Source organism: Chinchilla lanigera, unplaced genomic scaffold (assembly GCF_000276665.1).
Source record: "Chinchilla lanigera isolate Chin_1 unplaced genomic scaffold, ChiLan1.0 scaffold00061, whole genome shotgun sequence".
NCBI lineage: Eukaryota > Metazoa > Chordata > Mammalia > Rodentia > Chinchillidae > Chinchilla > Chinchilla lanigera.
The window spans coordinates 2535891-2549772 of NW_004955462.1; the positions used below are offsets into that span (position 1 = coordinate 2535891).

The window sequence follows — 13882 nt, forward strand, 5'->3', positions numbered from 1 at the left end:
CCAATTCAAATCTGAAGAGCCAGCTGAAGAAAAGTAAAGGGCAAGCTAAGTACACACAAGAAGACAGTTATGGTTTCTGCTATCTTGAAAGCTAAGAGTAACAACCCTATCAATTTGGAATTGCAGACCCCTCAGACGGCTCTTGAGCCCCATCACTGTGGCGGTGGGTGCTCTTGTTCTTCCCTGCTGTGGTGGCAGTGGGAAGGGCACACACACGTGTCTGTCACCATGCAAAAGTAATTGGAATGTGTATCTTCAAAAGCAAAGCAGTGGAACGGCTGGCAAAAAGGGGGCATGGAAATTTAACATCTACTTCAAGGAAACAGACAACACATAACTCATTTCTGCGATGTCCCCGGTGCCTGCCTGGGCCTATCTGAGCCACAGCGGGGACTGGAGTCACCCAATCTGAGTCTGCAAGTGAGCAGATCTGCTCCCTGCCACGGAACCTGGCACACTTCCAGCCTGCTGGGAGTCAACTGTTTCCACGGCCATTTGTCTGAAAAGTCAATAAAGAGGAGGAAGAATGTAAACCCCATCTGAATCGGCTGGAAGAGTGAATACTGCTTGTACTAGCTGTCTGGTATTCATTTCTCACAGTCATTGTTCTTATTTTTTGAAGAAACTGGTTCAGTCGCAGGGTCCAAACTTCAAGACCGGAGGAACATGAGCGTTACCAATGGAGCACTACAAAACACTTTATAAGAATTTGCTTATTTTAAAACTTAAAACATCCTGTCACCAGCGGTGGTGCATGCCTGTAATCAACCCTTGCACGTGGGAAGCTGAGGTAGGATTGCTGTGAGCTGAAGGCCAGCCTGAACTACATAGTGAACCCTTGTCTCACAAATAAAAGTTAAAATAATCTTATAAGAAAGCTTTCTTGATAAGTGATTTAAGTACTCTAACTAGTATGATGAAGAAAGTTAGGTTTTCTATTTTACGTGAAAAGTATAAATATGCCATAAACAGATTCTCTTGACCTAGTATACCTGCTTTATATTATGGTGTGGTGTGAGAAAATTTTCAACCATCTAAATTAAATGTTTACCCAGGTGTGGTGGCACATTCCTATAAGCCCAGCATTTGGGAGGTTGAGGCAGGAGAATCGTGAGTTTGAGACCAGCCTGGGTTACAAAGTGAGCTCAAGGCCAGCCTGAACTGCATAGTGAGACCCTGTCTCAAAAAAGACAATAAATAAATAAATAAATAAAGTTTAATATAATAATGTGTCTTGCTGTAAAAATTTCTGACAAACAAGCTCCCAAACAAATTGAATTAGTAAAGGTTAAACACTTTCTTCTAGCTCCTCTGGCTTCTTCTAGCCCTCCTAGCTCCTTATAAGTGAATTGAATCTCTCTTTTCAAGAATCTAGTGTTTCCAGGACATGATTTTAGTTTTCTGATTTTTTTTTGTTTTGTTTTTTTGTACCAGGAATCAAAACTCAGGACCTTGCGCTTGCCAGGCAGGTGCTGTACTGCTAAGATATAACCCCAGTCCTCTAGTTTGCTTCTGAATTCTATTTATTTATTTATTTATTTATTTTTGTCTTTCTGAGACAGGGTCTCACTATGCAGTTCAGGCTGGCCTTCAACTCACTTTGTAGCCCAGGCTGGGCTTGAACTCACAATGATCCTCCTGCCTCAGCCCCTCAAGTGCTGGAATTCCAGGCATGTGCCACCACACCCAGCCCAAATTCAATTTAAGTTAATGGTTTCTACATGGAGTCTTTCTAGAAGGTAAACCTATTATAATAAATTTTATTCAATTAAGAGAAAATATAAGGCCAGGCATGGTGGCGCATGTCTATAATCCCAGGACTCAGAAGGTTGAGGCAGGAGGGTCACTATGAGTTTGAGGCCAGCCTGAGTTACAGAATGAGACCCTATCTCAAAAAACAAAAACAAAAAAAACCCAACAGAGAGAGAGAAAAAAAAATATAGCCAGGGATAGTGGTGCACACTTATAATCCCAGCACTCTGGGCAGCTGAGGCAAGAAAATGACAAGCTTGAGCCCAGCCTGGACAACTTGGAAACATGGAAAAATTCTTCCTCAAAATTAAAAAATAAAAAAGGGCTGAAGATGTCGCTCAGTGTGAAGGCTCTGGGTTCAGTCCCCAGCGCTACAAATAAGGGAGAGATAAAAAGTGCAAACAAAATAAAGAACTACTCCCTTCTACTATTTTCTACTCTAATGTCAATACTACAGTGGGTTTTGTTCACCTCCCAGGCCTAAACACCTGTCTAGAAAGTTGACAACCTATTTTGACCTTGAATAAAAATTTCCCAATTGTCTTTGCCAGATTTAGTAACCAGATCCTACAATCCTTCATGGAGAAAGCTGCTTGTCCTCCACCCAGTCAAAATCAGAGCCACCTGCCCTTCATGGGGACCTCATGCCCCACGACTGCTCCCCACTATCCCTTTCTACTCCCCCAGAAACCTCTGTTCCAGGGAGGTTCCAGGTGACCAGGTGGGCCAGCCTGCACCCACCCACACCATACTCATCATCTTCCACTCACTTCTGGATGTGCAGAGACCTCAGCACCTGATCACACAGCCTCCTCTCCACCCTGCTGCAAGTTCACATTCAACAGAAGGATGTGTCCCTCGCCCTGTGGCCTCAAAGACTTCCCTTTGCCACTTCAGCCATCTGCTGCACCCTTGGTGCTTGCTGTCGGCAATGCTACTCCAGCTCTGAAATTATTAACTCCAGGCTCTGTTATGCTTCACATCTCGCCATGCCCCTCAGATCTGCTGTGCTCACAGGCAGGGTTCTGCCGTGACTGAATCCTGGCAGTGCTGTAGCTAAGTGCCATGTCTGAGACAGGTGTGACCTGGGAGGGCGCAGCATCCTCCCCAGCTTTTCCTCCACTACACCCCTGTGCCGCGGAGTCCCACCTTGGAGACAGCAGACCATGGACTGAAGAGTGAGCCAGATGAAACCTCTCCTCAAGTGGTGAGTGTCCAGCGCTGCGTCCAATGATGAGTAAGTACCCGAGTCAACATGGTACTCTGACTACAATGTCCTTCTTCCACCCTCTAGTCTCCTTCAGTGGCTGCTACCCTACCTGTCATTCCACCACCCAGAAGTCTCTAGACCACGCCTCCGCCCCTCACTCCCCACCCTACTCAGTTGTAGGATTCCGCATTTCAGCTGCTCTTTCCCTAGCCCCTACATCTTCCCGTCCATTCTCTTTCAGTTGTATACCAATCCGGATAAAATCAACTCTCTGTCACCTCTATGCCTGCACCAAGGCTGATGAAGAACAATGAACATAATTACACAGCAACATTATTATAGCTGGGCCTGGTAGCGCACGTCTGTAATCCTAGCACTCGGGAGGCTGAGGCAGGAGGATCACTGCAAGTTCAAGACTAGCCTGGGCTACAATATGAACTCCAAGCCAGCCAGAACTGCATAGTGAGACCCTGTCTCAAAAAAAAGGACCAAAAAAAAAAAAAAACCCAACAAAAAAAAAGAATATTATTGTAACTATTGAATCTGTGCTTTGCTTTTTGTTTTTGTTGTCTGTTTTGGTGTTGGTTTTTGGAGACGGGTCTCCCCGTATAGTCCATACTGTCCTCAAACTCTCAGTGGTCTTCCTGTCCCTGCTCCTGAGTGCTGGAATTGCAGGCATGAGCCACCATGCCCAAGTGACTGCCGTTTTTCAACCTCAAACGGGCAGCAATCTTCCTGAGTTTGTCTGGCAGCTTGATCTCTCAATCTCCCCAAGTAGTTCAAGTTTTCTCCCTCATCTCAAATCCCTAAATTTACCTAGTTATACTCACCATAAGACCTTGCCTCCTGCTTGTGACGGGTACACCCCCAACTTCCCTGTTAACAAAACAACAAACCCACTTACATCTCCACCACCGCCGTCCCCTGCCTCCCGCCTACTCCCCGCCCTCACACCTCTGTACCTAGTCCCTGCTCTCTTCCCACCAAGACCTAAACACCAGCCAGGAATGGCGGTGCACACTGTGCCTGCAATCCCCGCGCTGTGGTCAAGGTGACCCTGGGCAGTTTAGCAAAACTGTTTCACAAATAAAAATTTAAAATGGGCTCAATCCCCGACCCTGGAAACAAACAAACCCCACCAAATCAGCCTCCTTCTCTACATTCCCACAGCCACCACTCTCTCCTGGCTCCCATCCACGCCAATAGTTATGGTTGTAGGATGTGTTATCTCTGCTTACACTCTTGAATAGCTAGCAACTGTGGGAAAAATTAAATATCTTATGATAATTATAACTACCACTGCTTGTTTTCCATGTGGTAAATTCCTAAGAGTTTTGATCCTTAAGAACCCTATAATTACTCTTCTAGAGATACAGAAAAGGAAAAGCCAGGTGTGCTGGCTCACGGCTGCAATCCCAGCACTGGAGAGACTGAAGCAGGCGGATCGTTGCGAGTTCGAGAGCAGCCTGGGCTACAAAGTGAGCTCAAGGCCAGCCTGAACTGTATAGCGAGACCCTGTTTCAAAAAGACAAAAAGAAACAAAACGGAGATACAGAAAAGGAGACCATGGAGGTTAAGAATCTGATGTTACTGATATAGCAGAAATGGAGTGGCAAAGCTGGCTGGGGAAATGAGCAGGAGCTGTCAATCACAGGATCCCAGGGCAACTGAGGACCCATATGTAGAATTTCTCTCGAGCGCCCACCAAACGTGGACGGCATGGAAAGGACCAGCCATCAGGGAAAGCCACTATCACGCATGAGTTCGCCTGTAGCCCTTGCCACATTTTTCAGATGTGGCCTGCACTTTTACTTTTGCTTTTACCCCCTTTTTCTCTTTGCTTGGTCCAAGTTCGCGTGGCAGAGCTGCTTCTTCCCATATCCATTTACTCTGAACTTTCCAAATAAACTTTTTGGCACCATTACTGGCTTGTCTCATCCAATTCCTTGTTCGCAGCGAGAAGGACCTGGGATACTTTTGCCTGGCGAGCCATTTTTAAAGGAACTATCCGATAATAGTTGGTGGAACCAAAGGAGAGGGCATATTTTGGTGTATCCATCCCCCCAACCCCAAGAACATCTTGGTGTGGCAAGGCATGAGAATAAAGCTCAGTTGCCAGAGACTAAGATAAGGCATATGTTGTTTCTTTCTAAAATGTCACTAGGTTTTCTTTTCTCTTCTTACTCCCACTTTTCTCTCTAGGCTAGTAGTGCTGGGGACTGTTCTTGAGGCACTAGGAAGGGGTTTTCTGGTTGGCTATGGGGATGAGGGAAGGGAATGTAGGCTTTTGTTTTTCTTTCTAACCACCTGCATTCACTCTGTAAATATGCTGTTTGTTGTGCATTTTGCTAAATTGGCCTGGTCTCCAAATACACTATTTTGTAAAGGGCTTTTTTTTGGTTTGTGTCACCAGCTGCCACTATAATTATTTTCCCTATCCCTTCTTTTTTTTCTCTCGCTCTTTCTTAAGTAACTGGTCTTTTGAGTTAAGTCTCTGAGTTTGGACAACATTCAACTTCTGAGAACAAGAAAAAAAAAAAAAAAAAAACTTTTTCTTTCTTCCCGCATGTCCTAGTTACTTTTTCTCCTTGGTGAGACAAAATACTCAACCAACACTCAAACTTAAAGGGAGAAAAAGTCCACAATTTCTAGGGGCTTCAATCTATAATTGGCTGGCTTCAAGGCAGGGTGGCATGGCAGACGGGCATTGTAGAAAAGAAACAGTTCATGATGGGCAGATGGTAGCAAAGCAACAAGAGACGACCACAGCCTTTCTAACCTTCATATCTTATCTAGGCTACTCAGCACAGGTAGTTCTCACAGCCTTAATCCTAGTGCTTTCCTAGCATCAAACCATGAATCGATCCCAGGATCACATGTTCTAGATCCAATCACTTCTCAAAAAGCTCCACCTATGATTGCATGAGGCTTTGAGGGACATCTAGACATCAGCCATAACAGTCTTCCCCTGGACCCCTAAAGACTCATATACATCCCTTTATGTAAAAGGCATTTAGTCTATCTCTAAGTGTTGTCAAAATCCTAACAATTTCAGCATTGCTGAAAAGTCCAAGTACAAAGTCTCCTCTGAAATTTAAGAGAAAGTCATAGCTGCAAACCCCTGTACAAATAAAAAGAAAGTTAAACACCTCCAACATTCAATGGCACAAGATAGACATTTCAATTCCAAAAGTTACGAACAGGGTCATAGTAAGGAATAGGAACAAAGCGAGACCAAAATCCATTATGGCAAACATTAATTCCCACAGTTCCACTTTCAATATCCCCAGGAATCTGTAGCAAGTTGTAAACTCCAAAGAATTTGGGTGGCTCCACCCCATGGTACTTCCAGTGGTGGTAGCTCCCATGGCTTCTCTCTTGGGCCAGCTCTGCTCCCTCCTTGCAGTTTTCCTCAGATGACCCATGTTCCTGGCTTCTCCAGACCTCTGGGATCTCCACTGCACCTTTGGCTTCACACTCACAGCTTTACACACTGCCTTCTCAGGGGCACACTGCCTGGCCTCCCAGGCCATGGCTGAAATCTAGGTGGCAGCCTTCCCATCACACAACTCTTGCATTCTGCATGCACCTAAAACCAGCACCACGTGGATGATGCCAAGGTCTTCAGCGGGAGCAGTAGCCAGACTTCCTTCTCTCTTGCTTGTAGGGGTTGAGTGCCTATGAACCAAATCCCAAGGAACAAATTCCCTACACCAGTGCCATCCTGGAACATGGTGCTCTGGGGCTCATTGCTCAAAGCAAAGTCTTTCACCATTGCAACTATGAGGCTACAGAGGCTGAAATTCTGTTGGTTCTTGTGATATCCTCAGGCCATCTTTTCTGTTCTCTTCTTCTGAAATACCTGGCTTTTCCTTACTAATCTTTTCAGCAAACAATTTCTCCTGTTTCATCTTTGCAGGCCACAACTTTACTGGAGCTTCCTTTCTGGCCAAACTTAAAAAGGTTTTTTTTTTTTTTTTTCTGGTACTGGGAATCAAACTCACAACCTGTGCTTGCCAGGCAGGCGCTGTGCCACTGAGCTAAATCCCCAACCCCAAAAAGTTTTAAATCATTCTGCTAGGCTCTTTGCTCTCTCTTTTTTTTTTTGGTCTTTTCTTCCAGTACCAGGAATCAAACTCATGACCTTGTGCTTGCCGGCCAGGTGCTTTGCTGCTGAGCTAAATCCCCAGCCCCAGCTCTTTGCTCTTGATTCTCAACATAAATCTAACTAAATGCTCCCAAACAATAGCCATATCACCACCTTAACATTACATTGTTTTGAAATTTCTTCTGCCAGATTAGTCCTCTGCTCTTAATCTGAGCCTCAGGAAAAGTCTCTGGACATGAGCAGACTTTCTGCCAAGACTTAATACATGTCATCTGGAGTTCAAAAGCCAATGCAATCCTTCTTCCCAGCAGAAACCTCCTGAACCTGGTCTTTACCAGCAAAATTTCTATCAGTCTTCTGGGCTTCTGAGGTCTGGTCAGAATCTCCCACACAGTACAGCCTCAGGCATTCCAGCTCTACTTTTTCATCCAGCATCTTTTAACCTTTCCTACCTCTTCTCCTTCCCACAAGCCAGCTCCAAAGGCTCCTAGGCCATATGGTCAAGTATAGTCACAGCAATAACCCCACTTCTGGAACCAAATTCTATCTTAGTTACTTTTTCTCATTGCTAAGAAAAAATACCTGATACCCAAAGTTAAAGGGGAAAGGTTTATTTAGCTCACAGTTTGTAGGGGTCTCAGTTCATAATCAGTGGCTCCAAGGCAGTTTGGCATGGGATGGTCATCACAGAGAAGAAACACTTCACGGTGAGCAAATGACAGCAAAGCAAAAAGAGTCAACCACAGCTCTTTCTATCCCTTATGTCTTACCCATGCTACTCAAGGCAGGTAGTGCTCATACCCTTAATCCTAGTGCCCTTGATCGCAGCCATGCACACGAATCAATCCCAGTGTCACACACTCTAGGTCTACCCACTTCTGAAAAAGCCCCACCTATGAGTGCATAAGGCTCTGAGAGACATCTAGACACAAACCATAATACTGCACAAAAAGAAAAATAGAAATAGTGTGCTATCCCTTATGAACTCATGCAGCACCACAGGACTGGGGCTGCTGGCCCAGGCAAATGTGGGTGTATTTGGCAGGTGGACACCTGCTTCTATCCTAGCAGGGTAAACAAAAAGAAATGAGTACTTGGAACAAAATATTATTTGGAGCAATCATGACCATGGCACCATAAACAGAAATGACTGCTAACCTCTACCTTTCCTTGGATATGTTGTTAGCTTTCTCAAACAGTAATGCATTCTTATAGTTCAAAAATGTAAATAGGGCTGGGGATATAGCTCAGTGGCACAGCAACTGCCTGGTAAATGCAAGGTCTTGAGTTCAATTCCCGGTACCAAACAAACAAATGTAAATAGTAGAAGGTACTTAGGGAAATCCAGGCACAGCCACCATGTCCCCTCCCCGGAAGCATGCAGCACTTAGGGCAGTGTTTCCCACAACCCAGCCACAGAACCCTACAGGGAGACAGCGGCCTTCTCACAGAACAGAGGGAGGTGCACTGACCCTGCCTCAGGCTCATCAGAGAGATGTTCCATCCCACCTACCAATAAGTCAGCGACGGCCGGCCTGCTTGCCGACTCCGAGACGGCTCTGGTCTCCATTTTCCTCAGCAGCCCACAGCATTTCGTCCTCCCACGAAGTCTTGCCCTCCTGGAGCTCTTTCTGACATATCGCTTTCATGTTTTTCCTTCCACTCACTTGTTCCTTTGTGCTGTGGCCTTTGGCCCACTCTTCAGCTAAGATCTGTATTCCCTGAGTACAACAGTCTCCACACAGCCTCCCTGGGCCTTCACCCCTCTCTCCTCAGCCCCACCCTCCCAGTCTGCCCCTCACAGCTTCCCCTGGGGTTGCTCCGAGGGCCTCAAACCCATAATGTTCTAGACTAAGCCTCCCTCACCGGCAGGCTCCTCTCCGTGATGCCCGCCACAGGTTCAGCTGCCCGCCTCGGCTCCTATGCTCCCTCGTCCTCTCCTCCCTCACCCCCATTCCCAGGGGCTGCACGGGCTCAGGCGACTGCGCTGCAGCGAGCGGGGAGGGCACTGGCTTCTATGTGAACGACTGACTTCTACCTCTTATTAGCTGTGTGACCTTGGACAACTGTTGAAATTATTAAATTTCTTCATGGTTGGTCTTTTTTAATTTTATGTTTTGAAATAGGGTCTTGCTAATTTGACAAATGGCACTGCTCAGGCTAGGCTCAAACTTCTGATCCTCCTGTCTCAGCCTCCCAGAGTGTGTGGCTTAACTGCGTCTTTCTCTCCTGCGAAATCATGTTGTAGGAAGCAAGCAAAGAAAGAATGCAGAATGTCTACTTGTGCTTGGAATGTGAGCTTGGGAGTGTGTGCTTACTCGGCTCCAATGATGCCATCTCCCAGACAGCCCTTCTCTCTACTCCATTCTCACCACCCTCACTGCCATTCTTTAATTCCAAACCTGATCATTTCTTGGCATGGTTAAAGCAGAACAACTCCTTTAAGCAGTGTCAGTCTCCCTGTAATCACTTCACTCAAACTTCCTCTCGACTTCTTGTGATTCACCCCACCTGACCACAACACTGAGCTTGAAATGCAAACATGGTACTTCCTTACTTGAAATTTTCCAGTGGTCCCCCTTGTCCTAAAATGTCTACAGTTCTGCACATGCGAAGTACTTCAGTGGAGGTTTAATAAAATCTGTCATAACAGAGTTTCAGCTGAGGCATCACTCTTGTCCTTTCAGCAGCTCATGTTCCAATTTACTTTGTGGAGATCTGTAAAGAGGGGTTCCAGTTTCTCTCAGTATAAACTATGCATCCTTGAAAACCTCAGCTGCTTTCTGTACTACTGATCGCATCCCAAATCGGCCTTAAGGTCGTAGAACCTGCTCTTGTCAGACAGACAAGGGCTGAATCCAGCACCTCACTCCCAACCCCACAAACTGGTTAGAGCTCAAATGTCCCAATATGCTCCCACGGTTGGCTAAACACAACATAAAACAATTCTATTTAGTCTAAAACATCCCCAGTGGGGCTGGGGATCTAGCTCAGCAGCACAAGTGCCTGCCTGGCAAGTGCAGGATCCTGAGTTCGATTCCTAGCAATAAATAAATAAATAAATAAATAAATAAATAAATAAATAAATAAAAACATCCCCTAGAATTCATCATCATGTTTCAAACAGCTGAGCTTTAAATATTTAAGTGATCGCTTTATACCTAAAATCACTTAAGGATATGGACATCATGCCCTTTATTCTACCAATTTTCTTTTTTTTTCCTTTTGTCTTTTTGAGACAGGGTCTCGCTATGCAGTTCATGGTACTGCTGGCCTTGAGCTCACTTTGTAGCCCAGGCTGGACTCAAACTTGCAACAATTCCCCCTGCCTCAGCCTCCCAAGTGCTGGATTACAGACCTGTGCCTGGCTTACTCTACCAATTTTCTACAAAATGTTTAAAAGTTCTATCTGCCAAGGGACTTGAGCTTTGTCTTTTACAGCAGACAGACATAGTTAAAACTAGTTTATTACAGGTAAATAACAGCTTATATTAAGCAAGAAAAATGAGAAAATTGGGCTACTGTGTTCTCTTGCATGGTAGCCCAATGTCACACTGTAGGCAGTACCTCTTTTCCTACTTTTACTTGGCCCAAACTCATGCTGTAGAGCCTGTTTCTTTTCCTACCTTTAATAAAACTCTGCTAGTTTAAAAAAAAAAACAAAACAAAAAACCCCACGAATTTGCCTGGGGTGGGTGGAACAGCATATGCAGCCAGTAATCCCAGCACTCTGGGAGGCTGAAGCAGGAGGATGGAAAGTTTGAGCCCAGCCTGGCAAAATGAGCAACTTAGTGAGTCCCTGTCTCAAAAACACATAAAAGGAAATAAAATAAAAACAGGTTGGTGAAGTCTCCAGGTTTAAACCCCAGGACCTCACCCCAGTTAAGCCTAATTGGAGGTTTCTGCGTTGCATCTGGTGGCAACCCATCTATCTACTGATAAAAACTGTCAACATGGTACGGTGGCAGCAATCTAGTCCCAGAATTCTGGAGCTGAGGCAAGAGGAATGCAAGGTAGAGCCCAGCTGGGCAATTAAGGGCTACTCCAGACCCTGTCTCAAAAACAAATTTTTTTTAAAGGTATGGGTGTGTATATCAGTGCAAAGTCCTTGTTCAATCCTCAAGTATCACACACACACACACACACACACACAAAGCAAGTGCAAATGAAAGCTTCCCTGTGCCAGTTCCCTCCCTGCCAGCTCTTCATGAACCCATGCCAGCCATTTCCGCTGGGCAGCCTCGTCTGGCTAGCGCCCAGTGCTACTCCAGTGCTGACACTTCTCTGTTCCTACCAGCAGGGGTGACTGCTCACCAAAGTAACTGTGTATCCCAACAGACACACTTTTTTTTTTTTTCCTGGTACCAGGAATCGAACTCACAACCTCACGCTTGCCAGGCAGGCACTGTGCCACTGAGCTAAATCCCCAGCCCAAATAGCTTTTGGCTTTTTTTTTTTGTTTTGTTTTTTTCCGGTACGGGGGATTGAACTCACGACCTTGTGCTTGCTGGGCAGGCGCTGTGCCGCTGAGCTAAATCCTCAGCCCCCCAACAGCCACACTTGTTGAACGATACACTAGGTAAAATGATTAATCAGAATTAGATGAGGTGGTGCATACCTGTAATCTCAAACTGCAGGAGGCTGAGGCAGGAGGATTCCATTATTCAAGGCCAGCCTGGGGAATTTAGGAGCCCCTGTGGAAAAACAAAAACAGGTGGAGATGTAGCTCAACGGTAAAGCACCTTTGGGTCTAGTCCCTCGTACCTCACATGCATACGCACACACAGAGAATTATATAAATAAGATGATTTATAAGGAGCTGATGTTCTGGAAACTAAGTTGAATGCTTTGGAAGTAAGGGTAATTTTTTGTTATTGTTTTTTAAAAAATGCTGCTTTTGGACCAGATATTGCAGTCAGAGATAACTACAAAATACAGGGCAGTATTACAGAAATGAAGAGCTCTTCCTAAGACACCTGTAAGACACTGTTTTTGGTTTGATTTTTTGAAATAGGGTTTTGATATGCAATTTAGACTGACCTTGAACTTGCTGCAATGCTCCTGCCTCAACCTCAGAGCTGGGGTTACAGGTGTGTGCCACCAGGTCCAGCCTTCTAAATTCTTGTTCCACCTTTAAAATCCTAAAAATGGAGTCTTCAAATTATGCAGTATTGAGACGGTACTTTAAAGGCTAAAAAGAAAAAAAAAACAACACTGTGTGGACTAAAAGGCAGCACATCTCTTAACAGCAGCTGCAGGAAAAAGTAACAGAAAAGTACACAGTGTTTCTTTCACTCAGAGAAGGACACATTCTTTGGGAAGATCTTTGTAGGTTGACTATAATTCAGCAATAATAAGTAAGGGTTGAGGGGCTGGGGATTTAGCTCAGGGGCACAGCACCTGCCTGGAAAAAAAAAAAAAAAGGGTTGAAAGATACTGGAAAAACATGAAGCCTTTGATGAAACAGTTGGGAACTCAGGCCTGGTGGTGCATGCCTGTAATTCCAGCACTCTGGGAGGCTGAAGCTGGAGGACTGCAAAATCAAACCCAACTCCGTGATTTAGTGAGATCTTGCCCCAAAATAAAATAAAATTAAACAAATAAATAATAAATAAATAGGCTCAGGATGTAGTTCAGCGCAAAGGCTGGGTTCAATCACCAGTACAAAAAAAAAAAAAAATCTGGGAGAAGTCAGGCTCCCTGCCTATAATCCCAGCACTCGGGAGGCTGAGGTAGGAAGACTGCAAATTTGAGCCCAGCTTGGGCAATATAGAAATTTAGTAAGACCCTGTTTCAAAATTAAAATAGATAAGGGCTGAAGATATGGTTCAGTGGAAAGGCCTAGGGTTCAATCACCAGTAGAAGGAGGGAAGGAAGACGAGAAGGAGGAAAGGAAAGAAAGGGGAGGGGAGGAGAAGGGAGGGAAGAAGAAAAACTGGAGAGGAATGTGCTAGAAAAGAGAATTCATTCCAAACAGCCTCCTATTTGTAACTGACAGAAGATGAGCCCGGTACCTCAGGTAAAGGAGATGAGCACAGGAAGAGTTTCGTGACTTTCACAGCCTTGTACTCTTTGTGAAGGAGTTACAGTAACTTTGAAATAACAGTTCGTACACGTTTATGTAAAAAGAGAAAGGGCCAGGAGGAACTCTTGGAATAAATATTCCAAACACTTATAAATGTCTTTAATATTCCACACACGAATTATACATAAAATAAGAAGGCTCTCTAACAGAGATTCAAAGCTACTTCAGTTTAGAAACCCGAGTATAGAGCTTGAGATACCTGTTTTTAAGCGCCCTTAGTCTAATAAACTCACTAAAGGACCAACTATTAAAACATCTTTCCCAATTAATTTCCCGAAGTGGCTGCTTGTTAAATTGCCAAGGATAGCTGGGCGTGGTAGCGCACACCTGTAACCCCAGCACTCGGGAGGCTGAAGCAGGAGGATTGTTATTCGAGACCAGCCTGGGCTACAAAGTGAGCTCAAGGCCAGCCTGAACTACATAGCAAGACCCTGTCTCAAAAAAAAAAAACTTGCCAAGGATGGACTTGCACTTGTGAACCTCCTGCTTCAGCCTTCGAGAATTCTGGGCTTACAGGCACGTACCATCAAAGCCCTGGTCCCAATCTTAAAATTTCACTGTTTTGACTTTGTTGGCAGAACTGATCATTGAAGTCAGGACTTCTCACTGAGCTACCTACTAGTCCTTTCTTTTTAAAATGGGGTGTGGCTAAATCACTAAATTACCCAGGCTGGGCTTGATTTTTCAGTGTTTCTGCCTTAGCCTTCCAGAGTGCTGGGATTACAAG

General features: G+C 44.9%; 1 protein-coding gene across 1 annotated transcript in view; it reads right to left on the reverse strand.

Moving 5' to 3' along the window:
• The window catches only part of Crem (cAMP responsive element modulator), a 56084-nt gene extending 44387 nt beyond the window's left edge, over positions 1–11697 (reverse strand). Inside the window, exon 1 of the mRNA XM_013521448.1 lies at positions 11689–11697. The gene's annotated coding sequence lies outside the window, so the exon portion shown is untranslated. The remainder of the gene's footprint in view (positions 1–11688) is intronic.
• Positions 11698–13882: the final 2185 nt, after the last annotated feature.